The sequence below is a fragment of the Balaenoptera borealis genome (assembly GCF_965194805.1).
Source record: "Balaenoptera borealis genome assembly, chromosome: 3".
Taxonomy (NCBI): Eukaryota; Metazoa; Chordata; class Mammalia; order Artiodactyla; family Balaenopteridae; genus Balaenoptera; species Balaenoptera borealis.
The window spans coordinates 36,101,574-36,116,992 of NC_138866.1; the positions used below are offsets into that span (position 1 = coordinate 36,101,574).

The 15,419-nt window shown below is 43.3% G+C and overlaps 1 protein-coding gene across 2 annotated transcripts in view; it reads right to left on the minus strand.

Annotated features, from left to right (window-relative positions):
- LOC309626178 (uncharacterized protein) overlaps positions 1-15,419 on the minus strand; it is a 167,586-nt gene that overhangs the window by 128,205 nt on the left and 23,962 nt on the right. Inside the window, exon 2 of one of the 2 annotated variants that reach the window (XR_014242986.1) lies at positions 10,195-13,092. The exons of the other annotated variant lie outside the window; for it this stretch is intronic. The gene's annotated coding sequence lies outside the window, so the exon portion shown is untranslated. Of the gene's footprint in view, positions 1-10,194; positions 13,093-15,419 lie in introns of those variants that run through there. 2 annotated transcript variants of the gene reach the window in all.

Here is a 15,419-nt window from a genome sequence, read left to right on the forward strand (position 1 = left end):
CCAGGAACAGGAAGAAAATAAACGAGTTGATGCTGGCCTGAGCTGAGTCATAAAGACTCAGACCGCAGAGTCTGAAGGAAGGTGACTGGATCGTCTGGGCTTTGTGAGCAAACAACTCAGAGGCTGTAGGAAGATCACTCCCGGCCCCTCCTGGTGACAGAGTCCCTGCAGGTGATCTGCAGGGCCCAGGGTGAGCTGGGGCTCCTCAAACCGGCATTTTATTGCTGATTTTTAAAAACTGCCAGTCATTGCCAATCCCTGTTTTATATCTTTTAATTGTTTTTAAATTGTGTGTTCTTTGCCCTGAGGTGATTGGAACACCAAGGGCAGCACTTTATAAAATAAATAGATAATGTATTTGCTTTATTTGCTTCCCTGCAGGGTGGAGATGAAGCAAGCAGGAATGGGTGGGAGGAGACACAGAAGGAAGCCTTCTGAGGGTTTGCAGGGTGCAAGGCCTCCCTCTTGGCAGGACCTTCCTTCCCTTGTTCCCCCTAGAGTGCTACACTGGGCTTCTGAGTGCCAGCAGGAGCCAGAAAATTGGAAGTTGTCTGGAGTCATTTGGAAACGTCTATGGGCTTTGCTGCTGCCCACCAGCCAGACAGAGCCACCGTGAGAAGACGGAACGAAAGGGACTGTGTCCTTGTGGAGCCCCAGAGAACATAGGAGGGGAGAAGTAGGATTAAAAAGGAAAATCTAGACCAGCAATTCCACTCCTGGGTATAGATCTGGAAAAAGCAAAAACACTGATTCAAAAAGATACACGGACCCCCATGTTCATAGCAACACTATTTACAATAGCTGAGCTATAGAAGCAAACTAAATGCCCATCAACAAACAAACGAATAAAGAAGATGTGGTATATATATGTACAATAGAATATTAGCCATAAAAAGAATGAAATTCTGCCATTTGCAGCAAAGTAGATGGACTTAGAGAATATTATGCTTAGTGAAATAAGTCAGACAAAGACCCTATGATATTACATATGTGGAATCCAAAAAATCTTGATAATACAAACAAATGAACATAGCAAAACAGAAGCAGACTCAGAGATATAGAAAAAAAACTAGTGGTTACCAGAGGGGAGAGAAAAGGGGAGAGGGACAAATTAGGGGTATGGGATTAAGAGAAACAAACTACTACGTATGAAATAGATACATAGATAGCAACGAGGATGTATTGTATAGCACAGGGAATTATAGCCATTAGCTTGTAATAACTTTTAATGGAGTATAATCTGTAAAAAATACTGAATCACTATGCTGTACACCTGAAACTAATATTGTAAATCAACTGTACTTCAATTTTTTAAAAAGAAAGAAAAAAAGAATAATCTAGAACATCTTCCCCAACTCCAACTGAAAGGCCAAAAGGCCAACCAGGAGTTGCTGACAGCCTCATTGTATTCCTTGCAAAGTGGCCAATTCAGCCTGGTGATTAAGAGGGAGAAAGAGTTCTTTGGGGGCTTCCCTGGTGGTGCAGTGGTTAAGAATCCGCCTGCCAATGCAGGGGACATGGGTTCGAGCCCTGGTCTGGGAAGATCCCACATGCTGCAGAGCAACTAAGCCCGTGCGCTACAACTACTGAGCCTGCACTCTAGAGCCTGCAAGCCACAACTACTGATGCCCGCACGCCTAGAGCCTGTGCTCCGCAACAAGAGAAGCCACCACAGTGAGAAGCCTGCTTGCCGCAACTAGAGAAAGCCCGCTTGCAGCAACGAAGACCCAAAACAGCCAAAAATAAAATAAATAAATTTATTTTAAAAAGAAAGAAAAAAAAAAAGGGTTCTTTGGTATCAGATCTGGATTCCAGTCCCCTGCTCTGTCTGCCACTTACTTGATGTGTCACTTTGGGCAAGTGGCTTCACTCTTCAGAGTTTTAGTTTATTCATCTTAGTTAATTAAATGGTGATAAAGAAGGCAAAAATACCTTACTCATGTAAATGTTGGGAAAAGCAAAAGGAGATGGATAATCCAAGTAAAGTGCTTACTTTGCCCAATGCTGGGCACATGGCAAACAGTAAATATTAGTTATTATTGTTATTATGTATTTAGTGCTGTATTACACAATCATGGGAGAGGCAAAAAGAGCAGAAATAGTCACTGTCACTGAGAAATACGTTCTCCAACATCCCACCCTGTCTCTTCTCTGCCCACCAAATCTGATTTATGTTCAGAAGCTCCTCCAGGGAGTGAAAAGAGCCTGGATTTGTGCCCCAGCTCTGCTGCTCCCCAGCCCTACGCCTCTGCATACATCATCTAGCTTCCCTGAACCTCAGTTTCCTCTTCTGTAAAATGGAAATAGTGATAAAGATTCTGCCTACTTCATAAGGTTACCATGAGGTTCAAATGTGATTATGTGTGAATATGCCTCAAAAGCTGTAAAGTTCTGCAAAAATTAAAAGTTATAATCCTACCCAATCCTATAGGTTTCACTCAAGCCCCACCTTCTCCCACCTTTTCTATGAGTGAAATCCAACTCAAACTGTCTTAAGTGGGAAAAAAAGGATTTCCTTAGCTCTTGCAACTAAAAGCTTCTGAAGTAGCTGGCTCCAGGTTTCCAAAAGACAAGCTTTTCAGAAATCTGGTTCTCTCCTTTTCTCAGCTCTGCTTTCCTCTATGTTGCCTTTACTCTCAGGCAAGCTCTTCCTGTGAGGTGGCAAAGACAGCCACAAGCTGCTCTGGGCTTGCAACTTATCAGCTCAGCAACCCAAATAGAAACCATACACCCCTTTCTTGAAAGTCCCAGCAAAAGTCCCAGAACTGAGTCTCAGGGGCCTGACCCAGGTCCTGTGCCTGTTTATGGCCCTTTCACCTGTGGCCAGGAGAATGGAATATGCTAACTGGCCAAGCCTGGGTCATGTGCCAGGAGATGAAGTCATTCCACCCCCAGCCACGTAAACAGAATGGGAGGAGGTGGTTCCTTAGAAGCAAGGCAGGGTGATGGTTCTAACAGAAGGGAGAAGGAGATTCTGGAAACACATGTCCACCACACACAGATTTTACTCTTGTATTTTCTGGTACGACGTAGGAAAAAGAAGTAAGAGCCAAACAAAAAATCACAGAGAGCAACCAAACACCTGCTTGGTAGTATGTGGTTGAATCAGCAGTTTCTTTCCCTGGAAAACTCTGTCTAGTAATATGACTTCAGGGAAATGAAGGTCCCAGCCCATTTCAGGAAGAGAACCCTCCTCTTGCTGAGAAACACAATGGTGAACGATAAAAGGAAAGAGAAACCTATTTCCTGACTCATTAAAGCAAGAGAGTGTTTAATAAATAGTATTTGATGATAAAGTTCTGACAAGGCCATTCACTTAATAACCATGATTCTGACTCTGATTCCTATTTCACTTAAGAATCTGCATGACCCCAGATTTCCGGCTGCTATTAATAGAGGTCATGTTGTGGGCAGGCTGCCTGAAGCAGGTTCTGTGCACAGGAGGGCCAAATACTGGGCAGGGGCCCCATGAAACCACAGTTATTTCAGTCTAAGTCACAACATCATTTCAGCCCAATTCCACTTCCCTTAGGGGCCTGGCAGACCCTGCCATCCTATCACTACTTCCGCCTCCTAAATAACACTTCTTTTACTGTTTTATCATATTAGAAAAGCTACATTACTTTTTGAGTTTCCTGAAAAAAAGCTACATACTTATTTCAGGAAACTCAAATAAAAGCGTCAAGTCCCCATATCCTACTCAGTCTTGTTGCAAATCCTCACATCTTTTTCCAGGCATATATAAATACAGTACCTAAGATTTTTACGTGAGATCATATTGTTTCATAACATATACTGGGAATACTTCTCTATGCTTATGATACCCTCCTATAGCATCAATTTTTATAAATTCAAGTTTTTTTATTATATGAATGTACCACAAATTATTTATGCAGGCCCCTATTGTTGGACAGCTAGACTGTTTCCAAATGTTACTATTATGGTATTCTCTGGAGACATTAAAAAGTAAAATGAATGCACGCCTAGATAATGGAGTTATAGTAGGGAGATATAATGGCCAAACAGCTAAGGTAGGAAATGTAGGGCTCAGTACAGAAAAGGAACTATGAGAAAAAAGAGGTGTTCTCAGAAAAATATTATTCCTGTCTGACATCATGTAGACCACAGCTGGAATCCTGGAGTTTCTCTGGGCTCTGCTCCCAGCTCAGTGGAATTTTTGCTATTTGAATGACATAAAGAAGCTTTATCCATCTGGGTCCTCTTATCTCCATCTGGTAATAATGGATGGGTCACTAATTCCATGAGCTTTGATTGTATATGTTTTAGTTAACTAGCTAGACAATAAATCACCCCAAAACTTACTGGCTTAAATCAACCATCTTATTTGCTTATGATTCTGTGGGTCAGCAAACAGGGCTCTGTTGGGTGGTTATCCTGCTCTATATGCCACTGGTTGGGGTCACTCATTTGGCTTCATTTACTTGGTGGCTGAGCAGGTAGGTCTAAGAAGATTACTCACATGTGTGGCACCTCAGCACTTCACCACATGGCCTTTCTCTCTCCACGTGGTTAGCTTGGGCTTCCTCACAGCATGGAAGTCTCAGGGTAGCCAGACTTCTTACATGGCAGCTGCTTCCAAGCAGGACAATATTGGAAGTTGCTGATGTCTTTAAGCCCAGCCTTAGAAGTTACACAGTATTATTTCTAGTGCACTCTGTCAAAGCCAGTCTTAGGATCAGTCTAGATTCAAAGAAAGAGGACATAGACACTACCTCTTGGTGAGAGGAGAGGCAAAGAATTTGCATCCATCTTTATCCTACCACAGTAAATATGATGAGGACAAATGGTTATAGGTTTCATCTGTAATGAAGAAAAATGGAACATTATCATGTTGCAAATCACTAAGTCCCAAGTATGGACTCAACCAGCTAAAAGAGTTTGCCCAATTCTGAGCAATTAACAGAAAGAGACTCTTACCAGGGTGGCATGTGGGAAATGGAATCCCTGGCAGAACTCACAGTCAGGAGACAACAGTAACACTCATCCTGACCCACTGTCCCCGCCCACAGTGCTGGAGAAGGGTACTGGGCCATGGGCATCTCTCCCAACTCCTCCCTCTGCCGTGGAGCTTACTTGTCCCTGGGCTCCGGCAAGGCATCTGCTTCTCCTTTTGCAGATTCCTTCCTCACTCCTTAAATATAGCAGTTCCTTCCCAAGTCTATGTTATATGAGTTTTGAGATCTTAGTAAGAACATTTTTTGTTGAAATTACAAATATTGGTTCTGAAAGTGTTGATATGCTTCCTCAGACTGGTGAAATAAAAGAAGGTATAAGTTGCCCCATGAAAATAATGAATTTCCTATGTAATAATAATAATATTTTAAAATAATATTTTTCCATATGGGAGCCTTGAAAAAAAAAACTAAAATCCCTCTCATGTCATTGGGTCCTAGAGGTCTGATGGAAGGACCCTGACTATCCCCGTCACAGTTATTGTGATGGCACGGGGAGTTTCTTGGTCACTCCCACTTCTATCTGAGAGCTAGTTTTATAGTTTCTTACAGGTTTGTCCCAGTGCTGAGCATGGTCTAAATTTTATATCAAGTCATTTATTGCCTGATTCCCACTTGACTGATAAAAAAAAATGCTGCTACCTGGTGTATAGTAACTCTGAAACAAAGCCATGTGGGGGTAGTATGTGGGCAAATGGGCCACATGATGGCAGGCAGTTGGACCCTCTATAATCTATGCACAACTTCAGGCCCAGCCATGGAGGTCTACCTTCTCTGCAGAAACATACAGACTGTGGCCTCTTTAAAAAGGGCTTGCACTTAGTGTCTTTACTTTTCACTCTAAACTGATCAGATTAGAGCTGACCAGCTCTTAAATATTTAAAGTTTCTTTTTCACGGTCCAGCCTGAAGCCTTGTGCCTATTTGATGTGTATACCTCATATCTAGCTGATGGTAGACTGAGACAAATATCATCTTTTCAGAACTGAAAATGACTCCACTTTTTTCCTTCCCTGTGCCTCCCTCCAACCACAAGGCAGTGTTCTAAAAGCTGAGGGTGGAACAGATGCCCACTTCCGAGGGGAGCTCTACCCCACCCATCCCTTAGGCTTCTCTTGTTATTGTCCCTAGACCACTGGGAAGAAATCAAGACATTATTTCATTTGATCAGGATCACTTAGAAATAGCAGAACCATTTTCTGCTTCACTGCAGCTCACAATATTGAGATGAATGAATTAAAGTAAGTGCCTACTAGAGAAAGCAGTGGAGTGAATTTTAATGCAGCACATGGAAGACCTTCCTTTGGAATCTTTTCATGTCATGACCATTGTGTAGACACTGGGGCATGTGCTTTGGGACTTGTATACCAGGTTCTTGGCCCTGGATACAAGCTCTGGACAGGCTGAACCAAATGTAGGAAGATAGGGCACTGGGCCTCACATGGTCCTCCCATCCACCTTGCCACCTTCTAAGCCTGAAGTTAGCAGGTTTCCACATACTGAGCTTCCTTCCGTGCTCCCAGAGGAAGAAAGAGCCCCCTTTTGTGGAGAGACGTTCTGTCCCTGATAGAAAGGGCTCGTTCACCAGGTACCAGAGTGTTTGGAAAGATTCTAGGAAATAAGAGGAAAGAGGTGTGTGTGTGTGTGTGTGTGAAGGGGCGGGGGGGGGGGCGTGAAAGAGAGAGAGAGAAAGAATGAGGGTTCATTCCCCGGCTTTCTCACACCATAAGCTGGCTCTCAGCTCTCACTGAGCTGGGTCAGTACATCCCACCCAGGTCATGCCCTCCCTTCCCTCAGAAACCTGAAAGGAGTCACCAAGGGGCCTTTGACTTCATTTCCCGGTCTGATCTGGGCATTGTAACAAATGACTTTATCCTGGCTTTATGTTTGGCCTTTGGTGACACCCTGAGGGAGACGCTGCGTCTTCCTCACACACACAGGCACACATAAATGTACACCCTCCTCACACTCCCCCATTATGGCAGGATTTTCCTGCTTTGTGCAGGAGCTGTGAGGACCTAAACACTACAGTGTAGCATCAGTGTGCAGGAAAGAAAAGAATGGAAGGAAATTTCACTTAAAAGGACTTTGAGTCTGAAGATGGGCTATTTTTTAATCTTTATTTTGAAATCATTTCAGACTTATAGAAAAGTACTTTTTACAGAAAAATACAAAAGTACAAAGAATTCCTGTACATGCTTCACCTCATTTGCTTATCATTTTCTATCTGTCTATCTATCTATCTATCTACCTATCTGTCCTGTATACTTTTTTCCTAAACTGGTTTAAAGTTAAGTTACAGATACGATGCCCTTTTATCCCTAAATACTTAAAAAATGGTCATTCCCTCTTATGACCCCAATACAGTATCAAAATCAGGAAATCATTTTGATTCAATAATAGTATCTAAACTACACATCTTTTTCAAATTTCGTCAGTTTTCCTAACAATGTTCTTTATAGCAATAGACAAAAAAAATTTGATCCAGAATCCGATCCAAGATCACCATTATCAGATCTCTTTAGGTTTTTTTCAATTAGGGTAGTTCCTCAGTTTTTGTCTTTCATGACATTGACTTTCTGGAAGAATATAAGGCACTTATTGAATAGCCTGTCCCTTATTTTTGGACCTTCTGATGTTTCTTCACAATTAGAGTCAGGCTGTGCGTTTTTGGCAGGAATACCGCAGAGGTGATATTGTGTCCTTCTTAGCATTATCACATCCGGAGAGACATGATACTGATTTGTCCCATTTGTCCCTTGTGGTGCTAACTTTGATCATTTGGCTCAGGTGGGGTCTGTCAAGCCTCTCCACTGCAAAGTTATTATTTTTCTCTTTGAAATCAGTAAATATTTTATGAGGAGGTATGTTGAGATTGTATAAAAATACTGCTTCTCATTAAACTTTTACCCACTGGTTTACACATCCATTGACAGTTCTTGCCTGAAGGCTGCCAAATGGTGATTTTCTAATCCTATCCTTTCTTCTACACTTATTGGTTGGAATTTTACTGTAAGGAAGGGCTTTTTCTATTCCTCCATTTATTTGTTTGTTTATATCAGTATGAACCTATATTTTCTTATTTTATTCAGTGGATTACAAACCACTACTATCTTTTTTGTTTTTGTTTTTGTTTTTGTTTTTGTTTTTGTTTTTGAAGTTCAGATTGTCCCAGATTTGGCCAGTGGGAGCTCCTTCCAGCCATCTCCTTTGTCCTTTTGACAGGTCCAGGCAGGGCTATTTATGAGAGAGGATGCTCCAGAACTGGTCCAGAATATTTCTCCAAACTATGAAAATTTCAATAGCAATCAGGAATCTCATTTTTAACATTATGACAAAACAAACATTACACACCAAGGAATTTTAGAGTGCCAATGGAATAACAAAATGTTTATTTAAATACATTTTATTGTCTCTCTATGTACCAGACTCATGTTTTAAGTCAAGGCTTGACTCTTTCTCCCATCTCCTGGCAAGTCCATGTCACAGTGGACCTACTGAGGAAATAGCAGGGGAGAGAGAAGAGTCAGGGAAGTGAGGGAAGGAGAGAGTGAGGTAGAGAGGGAAAGGAAAGGAAAAGAAAGAAGGAAAGAGGGGGACTCCTCTCCTCTCCTCATTCATTCAGACCAGCCTGGCACCTACAGCCTCCTAACATTCCACATCCACACTGACCCCCTCCAGGAAGTCAGCCCTCTGCTGCCATGAGCATTCGTTCGGCAGAATGCAGGATGTTTTGTCAGAGGTTAGAAACAGTCACCTTCACCTCACAAAAGGCGCTGGGAGACAATCTGGGTTGTATGGAAGGAACTCGGGTTTCTTCACTCCAGAAACACTACCGGAAGGGAGGGAGGAGAGAAGACACTGGGTTTGTGATGTCCCTATCTCTCTCCTCACTGAGACTCACATCACAGGCTGGAGGCGCTTCTGGCAGAATTGAGTGCTGGGGAAAGCCGGCAATAAATCAGCTCTGTCTTTACTAGCCGGGGGTTGCTATGGCGATAGGAATACACTGTAGGGTTTAAGAGATGTAATTTTCTGTGATTCACTGTATATTTTTAGCCATTTTTCTTCCTGTGTTATCTCCCTGTGGCAATTGCCTATTAATGCTGGTCCACACCTAGACTGGACCAAACGGTCGCTTCTCAGAAGTGATGAAAACCCTGGAGACCAGTAAGTACAAGAGGGTTATGGCCTATGAACCAAGGGTAACCTGGGAGAACAGGCAGACTGGTTCAGGACATGGGTCACTTGGCGTGGGTCATGCCACATGTAAGGAAGAATAGTGGAGAATGAAAGGCCCCAGCAATGTGGCGCTGGGTTGCTTGGAATGGGGAACTGAATCACAGTACTCAGTGCAGTCAGGGGGCTCACATGGTGTCAAGGGCAAACCCATGAGTCAGTAACAAACACCCTGAAGAGGGAAGCTAGGACCCAGGTTTCTGGACAAGGAACTATGAAAGCATACTAACCTTCTGTCAGTCTAGCTCAAGTTTTACTACTGTGTGTTATTCTTTCCATTTCTTCCTTTCTTCTTCTTTCCTTCCTTTAATTTTACTCATTTTTTTTTCACCATAAAATATGGAGGAGGGACTGAGAAGAAATAGAAAATTCAATCAGTCTGCTTGGCTATTTGTTAATAGTTGTATCAGTAGTCTTTTCATTTCAGGCAACAGAAAACCCAACCTAAACTGTTAAAGCAGAAAGAGAACTTACTATCTCTTATAACTGAAAAGTCCAGGGCTTTGGGCTAGCCTTAGGCACTACTGTCTTCAGGGGCCAGATGACATCATCAACATCTGGGCCCTCTGTCACACTAAGTTCTACCGATGTTTTGGTGTTTTGGCTGTAATAATATAAAACTCAGCTAATAGAAGCTTCAAGGAAGTGAGGTTTCTTTTTCTCACATAAGAAATCTGGAGATAGGTTTCTTTTTCTCAGATAGGTTTCTTTTTCTCATATAGTAAGTAGCCCAGAATAGGCATAGATGACACTACCATGCAGCAGCTCGGTGATGTTATCAAGAACTCAGCCTCTGGGGCTTCCCTAGTGGCGCAGTGGTTAAGAATCCACCTGCCAATGCAGGGGACACGGGTTCGATCCCTGGTCCGGGAAGATCCCACATGCCACGGAGCAACTAAGCCTGTGCGCCACAACTACTGAGCCGTGCTCTAGAGCCCGCGAGCCACAACTACTGAGCCCATGTGCCACAATTACTGAAGAACTCAGCCTCTTTCTTCATTTCAGCTCCACCATCTTTAGAGTCATAGGAGGACGGCTCCAGTTCCAGGCATTCAAGGCAAAAAGAAGAGGCCAGCTGCATCTGATTCTTTTATCCAGAAAAGGAAATCCTTCCCCAAAGCCCCTAGTTGTTTCCAATTGATTGGCCACATAAGTGTCACATGCCACATGGCCACCTAGCCACTAAGGAGGCTAGGAAAGCATGGTCTTGGGTTTTTCTGGTTCCTACAGCAGAGGCAGGGTTTGTCATTGTCATTGTGTTTTTTGTTTTGCTTCGGCTAATAGTCAAAGAAAAGCCATACCCAGTATTGTGGAATGGTTCTGCCTCTTCATTACAGGGTCTGCTTGGTTCCTCCATTGTTGTCGTTTCCCAGCCAGGAAGGGAGAAAGTAGAAGAGAAGGGCAAGAAGATTCCTTTTAAGGATGTGATGCCGGAGTTGCACTGATTACTTTTCTTCTGCTTGTATCCCACTGGCCAGAATTTAGTCACATGATCAGAACCAGCTGCAAGGGAATCTGGGAAATGTAGAATTTGGGTAGCCATGTGCCCACCTAAAACTTGAAGAGTTCTGTTACTAACACAAAGAAAGGGAGAGGTATTGGGGGACAATCAGCAATCTCCTCCAGAGCAGTTATAGAAGAAAGGGTTTGAATGGGTATTGGATTAGCCAGCCAACCATTTCTGCCTCTGTCTTATTCTCAGAGCGGCTTACCTTTGAGGAATTAATACAGCTTCAGCATCACCATCCTGACACCCTCTCTGGTCCAAGCTCATTTGTAAAAGAGCCCAATCTCTTTGCAGCTACCCTGGCCATTCTCATTACATCTCCTTGGTTCTGATGGGTCCCCCGCCTATTCCTGAACCAAGGGGATGCAATACAGTGCCCTGATTGGTCATACCTGAGTCACCTGCTCTGCCAAATCACCAAGACCTTTATGTGCCTCAATTTGTTCTTCTGTAAGATAGACATAATAGTAGAATCTACCTCACAGGGTTGGTGGAATAGTGCTGCTGGTGGCCATTTTCCATAAATGCATCCTCACTTGACCTACTGACCAGACTCACCCTAACGATGTCATCTTAGAAGACAAGACCTCTAAAAATCAAAGTAAAAAAAAAAAAGTTGTACAGCTGCCTATATTTCCAAAGTAAACATATTTATTCAGCACTTGCTTCAGGCACCTGGCACTCTGTTAAGCACTCTACATACATTCTATCATCATTGTCACAGTAACTCCAGGGGAGAGATGCTTTCACTGTTTTCACTGAACAGATAAGGAAATTCAGCTCCTGGCCCTAAGGTCACAGACAGCGCAGCAATGGAGCCACCAACCTAGGAGTAACTTTGAACCGCCACACTCCACTCCCTTTTGCTGGGTAAAAGTAAGTCAGCCAAACACTTGTGGAATCGTGGAACTCTTCTTGCTGATTGGGGCAGTCACAGGAGAGTACCACTCAGATCTCCCTTAGGGAGGGAACCTGCTGCAAGGGACGTAGCGGGCTAGCCGCCTCCAGCCATGGCACCTTTGGGACCCTGCAGCTCGCACACTGAGCACAGCAGGGGAACCTCAGCCGGGCCAGGACACTCCTCAGCTCTTGGGCTTCCGATCAGCCTAGGCAAGACTTTCTCAGCTTTGCTGAGCTCCAGTCTAAGGTTCTTCCTACCCAACCCTCTTTCCTGTCCTCTCTCCTTTGGCAAGTCTCAGACCTGCATTGTTGCCTGAAGGCTCTTCTCACTGACCTCTGCTCCCCTGCCCTTTATCCTTCATAGATATTCGGTTTTTGCATACCTAACTCCATCCTGGTGTCTGTTTCTCAGAGGACCCAAAATGACATGCTTCTTGTACCTGCTTTGACTCACTGCATGGACTACACCACAGATATGCATGTTTCCAAAGATTCTTGAGTGTTAAAAAACAAGCAAGCAATGAAAAGAATAATTCAAAATTGGGGGTGGGGCGGATCTAATGTAGACCAATGAGGAGGCTCTTGGCCTGACACTCAAAAAGTGGAGGCTCCTTCTCTGAGCAAGTTTCTAAATAGAGAACAACAGCCATTGCTGATTTTTTTTTTTTTAAATACGTCTCAAAACAGATTTTTTAATATAAATGTATTTATTTTATTTATTTATTTTTGGCTGCGTTGGGTCTTCGTTGCTGTGCGCGGGCTTTCTCTAGTTGCGGTGAGTGGGGGCTACTCTGTGTTTCGGTGCGTGGGCTTCTCATTGCGGTGGCTTGTTGCAGACCACGGGCTCTAGGCACGCAGACTTCAGTAGTTGTGGCACGTGGGCTCAGTAGTTGAGGCTCGCAGGCTCTAGGCACACAGGCTTCAGTAGTTGTGGCTCATGGGCTTAGCTGGTCCGTGGCATGTGGGATCTTCCCAGACCAGGGATCGAACCCGTGTCCCCTGCAATGGCAGACGGATTCTTACCCACTGCGCCACCAGGGAAGTCCAAGATTTTTTTAATTATACAAGTTTCAGATGTACAACATTGTAATTCAACAACTGTAAAAATAAACAAATTTCAATGAGTACAACATTGGTATTGCCAAAATAATTTTAAGAATGGTAATATCAAACAATTCCAGGGTGCTTAAACTGCTGTATATTCTTTAGACACAATGACTAATTTAATCCTCATAACACCTTGAGGAGGTAGGTACTAAGTCACTCTCATTCTAAAGTACAGAGGTTAAGTCATTTGTCAAAGGTCACATACTTACAATCTGGTGGAGTCAGATTCACACTCAGGCATTTTGGTTTCAAAGTGTATGCTTCAATCCTCTTAGTTATATGTCTCATACTCAGCCCACACTGACACTTTTTGGTAAACTCATTTTGAACTTTCGTAACTAATCTGCCTCTTAGCTTGCTGTTGAATCTGTTGAAAAGAAAAACCAATACATAGAATGAAAACTGGTATTTTTAGAAGAGGTTTAATTAAGCTATATTTTGTATTCTATCCTAATTTAAAACTTGAGGTGATTTTTTTTTTTTACTTTAGACATTGTTATCTTATTTTTTTAACTTTTTATTTTATATTGTTTTTTGGTTGGTTTGTTTGTCTTTTTTTAAAATTTGGTTGCACCGGGTCATAGTTGTGGTATGTGGGCTCCCTTTTAGTTGCGGCACGTAGGTTCCTTAGTTGCAGCAGGTGGGCTCCTTAGTTGCAGCTCTCCGGCTCCTTAGTTGTGGCATGCGAACTCTTAGTTGTGGCACGCATGTGGGATCTAGTTCCCTGACCAGGGATCGAACCCAGGCCGCCTGCATTCAGAGCGCAGAGTCTTAACCACTGTGCCACCCAGGAAGTCCCCTTATTTTATAGTGCTGTGGAGTTGATTAACAACGTTGTGATAGTTTCAGGTGTACAGTAAAGTGATTCAGTTATACATACACATGTATCTGTTCTTTTTCAAATTCTTTTCCCATTTAGACTGTTACATAATATTGAGCAGAGTTCCCTGTGTTATACAGTAGGTCCTTGTTGGTTATCCATTTTAAATATAGCAGTGTGTACATGTCAAAAAAATCCGAAACATCGCTGATCTTAAAAGGGTGGAAACCCAGCTGCATCGGGTGTGTTGGAGGGAGTGGGGGAGGGGTCTGAAACTTGCCTGGAGTCACACCGCAGGGTTGCAGATCGATTCCAGTTAGTCTAACTCTCATCCAGATGTTTCCCACACTACTCAGGCAAGGAATTGATTCTTTACAGAAAGAGCAAAGACTTAACTCAGCCAAAGGGAGAAAATGATCAATTAAGCAAAATATCAGTACACTGGCTTTTGACAAGGCTCTCCAAACTGCCGTGGGATTGCCCTTGCTGCCCCTGGAAGCATGCGTCACAACTACCCCACCGCACCTTAAGGCTTATCCAGTGATTGCTAACTGGTAGCACAGGTGGATGCAGCCTACAACCATGCTTGACTTGCTCCCCGCAGTGATTTTTATAAAACTTAAAATTAGTTGACAAGATTTATCAACTGGGATATTTCACATGAACATCTGGAGTCCTTGCTTCTGTTGAAAATCAGATGATCTGGCCATACTCATTCTGCACATCCACTTCCTGCTTCACACAGGGCCAGAATCCCCACTACTGCTATCTTACTACACCTGCTGGCCCTGAAGTCTTTTTTGAGTTCATGACGCCAGGGTTATACTGCTCAGGACAGTAAACCTCCCTGATTTTGAGCACTCAGGTTCAGATCATGAGGCCTGGAGAGCACTGGGCTGAAGTTAGCTGTGAGCTCCTTAAGAAAAATGAGCTACTAAGCAAATTAATTTGGGATTAAGGATTTCAAGAGGGAATTTTTTTAAAGTACTTTTCCAGCATTCCAGCAGGAATGATGAGCATTATTAGCACAGCTGGGAGGTCTGTCAGCAGTGACAGTTTGGGGATGGGTGATGACCAGAGGCAGAGACCTTGTATTAGGAGAGGTGGGACTTCGGTCCTGGCTTTGCCCTTACCCATGATACGACCTTGAGGGTTTCCTTCACACTCAGATCAGGTGCCTGGTGTTGTAACAAGAATGATAAGAGCTAACGTCTGCTGAGTGCTTATTACCTGCAAAGCAGTTTGTTAAGTGCTTTGCGAGCCTCCTCCCATTTCACACCAAGCCTCCAAGTCAAGTACCAGTGTTACCTCCAAAGCACTGGAAGGCTTCGTGACCTGTCCAAAGTCAGAGAGTCCATAATTGACACAGCCAGGACTTGAAGCCCAGACACTGACTCCAGAGCCCACACATGTATCTACTACACTGTGACGCTTCCACCTGCTTCACGGGGTTGTCCTGAGAATTATACAAGATGATGTAGGTCAAGTGCTTTTATAAACTATAAAGTGCTATAGCATTGTTCACTATTATCTATCACTTGAGCACTGCAATTTTTTTCAAAATTGGTGCTTTACCTAAAAATTACCAAGTCAGTTTGGTTCGTTTCTGTTTCTTTCAAATTGATGATTTTTTTTTTTAAGATAATCGGAGGGAGCCATAACTCAAACATCATTAGTCCTGTAGTGCCCTCTGCTGACAACACAGTCAGGAAAATTATGAAATTATAATAGGTGAGAGTGATTCCCTCGGCCCCCCTGAACAACTATTTCTGGAGCATGTACTTTGTCCCGGGCATTGTACCAGCTGTCACATGGCCTAGAGGACACAGGAGGTCCCTTTCCAGCCCAGCCTGCCCCCTGTGATTTAGGTATAG